Consider the following 3,749-nt stretch of genomic DNA (forward strand, 5'->3'; position numbering starts at 1 on the left):
CATTTCAGGACCATTGTATACTCATTAAAGCTTCTGTAAATGCCAAATGACTGACACCCGAGATTATTAAAGTTTGTGGGTTGGGCTAGGGCCAGAAAACAAAACTTCCCAAATATGGAAGTGAGCTGGGGACATGCCTAACTACTAGCAACTTATGTTCTCCTTATAGTGCTACACTGACTCTCACACAACCTTCTAGGCAGGCAGAGGATGGAAACAAGTCCATGGAACAAGGTCACAGAGCTCACAGTGGTTGAGATGGGTTTTGAGCCCAAAGAAGTTTCCATAATTCTTTCATGGATGTCTGTCCAACCAAAATTTTATGTTTACAAATATTGACTCTGATTCATGAGTCACAGGCACTCACTAGGATTTAGGGGACCCAGGGTGGTCGTGGGATTGGGTGTTCCCAGCTCTTCTTGGTGGACATAAACTCACTTTTGCCCTCCTTTTGCACTAAGGAAGCTTCAGTGAGCCTGTGTCTGATTTGGTGTGACTCAAAATGACAATTTTTACATGCTTCAGCAAGGAAATTGGCTAAGCTAATGGGTGGTTCAAAAACCTTTTATAACAAAAAGCTCAATAATTCCCCATTTTTATAGTGTCAGTTGCAGTTAGCGGTTAACTGCTGGCAGTGGCTGCCACAAACAGGCGTTTACGAGGAGGGCTTTGGTGTGAAGAGTTGCTCAAAATGACCTCTCAGGGGCTGCCCAGCAGGCTTAATCAGGCTGGTCCAACCTTCAGCCCCAGTGTGAGCTCAGAGAAGAGCACTTATCTCCTAGTTTGAGTCATTCTACCGCAGTAGAGCACACCTCTTATCCCCAACTGGTAGGTTCTGAAAGGTCAAAGATGTTAAGTACTTTACATTAGTCTCCCACAGCTCTGGGCACAGCAGCAGGCACATAGTAGGTACTCAGTAAACACTAGCTGATCAAGATCTTGTAACCCCAGATACTTGTATTTAGAGGGGCACTTAAAGGGAGGTCAGATCCACAGAGGACTCTAAATAATAATCCTTAAGCACCATTGTGAGATGGATTGTGTGGACTCCTTGGGGAGCCTCCACGGGTGATGTTTGTTGATTTCTAGCCCTGGATATCCACTTTGTTGTTGCTCTTCAGGATGGACTTAAGTGACTGAACGGCCCTCCCTTCTTGACTCTCATTCTATTCTGACCTTGCCTCTGATATCATGTCATAGAGAACTGTGCCTGAATATCCCCGATGAAGCTTCTTGGGTTAGAGATCCTAAATTGCTAGAGATGTGTGACCCAGCCTCCAAGGACTAATATTGGGAGAGAGAAAGTAACAGGGCTGAGTAAAGCTGGATATCAGAACTGCCCTTCCCAAATAAGAATTCACGCTAACATTAAAAATTATCTGAATAGTGAGGTTAATTAAAATTGTCTAATTGCATTGAGGCCTACTCAATAGGAAGGGCTTCATGCCCGACACTGTAAACCTAGCCAATTACCCATGACTGGAGAGGTCATAGTCCCTAGAGGAGACCTAGTACTGCCATTTCTCTAAACCAATGCCGTTTCTAATGTATTCTAAATACTTATACCCATAGATAAGTGTGGCTTCTCCTCATGAATGGGTTAGTGCTGTTATCTCCAAAGTGAGTTTCTCTCTCTCTCTCTCTCTCTCTCTCTCTCTCTCTCTCTCTCTCTCTCTCTCTCTCTCTTTGTCATTCTGCATGAAGTAGAGCAGGGGTGAAACGCTGTTCGTTTAAACTGGGGGGAGGGGAGAGAAAGGCAGGAGGTGTTGGCTCACCCTTTGTCACAGTCCTTGCCTACTCTCTAGGGAAAGTGGGATAGAGAAGGATGCTGATATGACCCTGCAATTCTTGCCAAGGAAGGGCACAGTAGAAAAATGACTGTTTTTCCCCCATATCACCCCCACCCCCTACACATACACACTTGATGCAGTGGTCACAGGACCAGGGTTATAACACAAGTATGGGAAGCAAGATGATCCTAAGCAAGGGGCTGGGTACTTTTAAACCTTGTCTAAACAGTCCTAAGGGCCCGGAGGTAGTGAAGCGTGCCTTTAACCTGACTGGCAAAATCGGGGTCACCAGTGAATGTAGTTTTTGCCTGAGGGCTAAATATAGATTATTAGTTCTTCTGTCCGGTACCTACTCTCATCATAACTAACTGGTCTAAGGGAGGCACTTGTTAGACTCATGTTGCTGCCTGCAGCCAGAATAACCATAGTAGCCAAAACTAATGTCCCTTCCAAACATGGAAAAGTTAGTATACAAATGAAGAGAAGGGTGGGGTGGTTAATATTTGTCATCAACCTGACAGGATCTAGAGTTACCTCGGAGGTAGCCCTCTGAGCGTCCATGTGAGGGAGTTTCTAGATTAGGTTAACAAAGATGGGAAGACCCATCCTAACCCTGCCATGACACAGTCTCACCCGCTGAGGTCCCAGACCTAATATAAAGGGGAAAGCAAGTTGAGGGCCAGCATTCGTCTGTTTCCGGTTCTTGCTGTAGATGCGACATGAGCAGCTACCTCACTGATGCCTTAGTGATTTCTCCACCACTACTGAATGTACCCTCAAACCGTGAGCCAACCCCCCCCCACTACTGAAGTTGCTTCTGTCAGATGTTTCCTTACCGTAGTGAGAGACGTGTCACAGAAATGAGCAAGTGTGTTATGTAAGGAGTGAGGGAAAGGCGATGCTATATTAAAATCTCGGAAGATGGCAGAGCAATAACTGGCATTGTCTCTTAGCACCGTTATACCACACAGACGCCTGTGAGGGGAGAGCCTATTGAGACTGCGCTTGCTTTTGGAAGCTGGTGAGATCCAATGGAAGCCTGAAAACTGATGTGGTCTCATCCTGGCAGAAGACACAGCCACACGATTTGATGATGGGCTGGACCAATTACTAACCATAGAATGGCATTCTGGCATGTGCTGGTGGTTTTGTTGTCGCTGTTATTACTTTTTTAAATGAGCAACCCATATGTGACAGTGTAAAAGGTTCTTAAGGACTTCCAGAGCAGGCCTAAAATGTTTCTTTTCTTTCTGTCCTTATCTCCTTAATCCCAGAAATAGAAAGCATAAAGCCATCCCTTCAGACAGCTTGTCTCCAGTGGCGGGGGCACATTTCTACCTTCTGAAGGGTGACAGAACCTGGGTTAGGTAGCCTGCTTGCTTCCACTTTCCTGGCTATAATATATCGATATCTCTATCATTGGATGCTATCCTATTTCAGACATCTTTGACAATCTCATACTTGAATCTTCAAAATGATGAGTGTCTTTTTTGTATGCTGACAAGTTGACTAGGAGCTTACAGTCACTAGGTAACTTCAGGACGGGGACTGGCATCTCTTATGAAAGGAGGTTTTTGTAAGAGAACTCTAAGAGAACAGCTCTCTCTGTGTCTCTCTGTCTTTCCGTCTCTCTGTCTGTCTCTCTCTTTCTGTTTGTGTCTTTCTCCCTTCTTTGCACTTCCTGTACCCAATGCAAGGATCAAAACCTTGCTAGCCTTTGTATAATAATTTGGTGTTGTGTTTTGCACGTGAAGCACCCCCGAAGACTTGTGTGTGGGGGCACTTGGTAGCCAGCTGCTGCTTCTGTTTTGAAAGATAGTGGAAAATTTGGGACGTGGGGCCTGACTGGGAGATGTGGACCATCAGATGTGGACAGCTTTAGCTCTGCCCCACCTCTGGTCTAGCTCTTTACTTCCTGATCCACCAAGACATGAAAAAGCCTCACCGCAAGCTTCTGCC

The sequence above is a fragment of the Rattus rattus genome, chromosome 12 (genome assembly GCF_011064425.1).
Source record: "Rattus rattus isolate New Zealand chromosome 12, Rrattus_CSIRO_v1, whole genome shotgun sequence".
NCBI classification, from domain to species: Eukaryota; Metazoa; Chordata; class Mammalia; order Rodentia; family Muridae; genus Rattus; species Rattus rattus.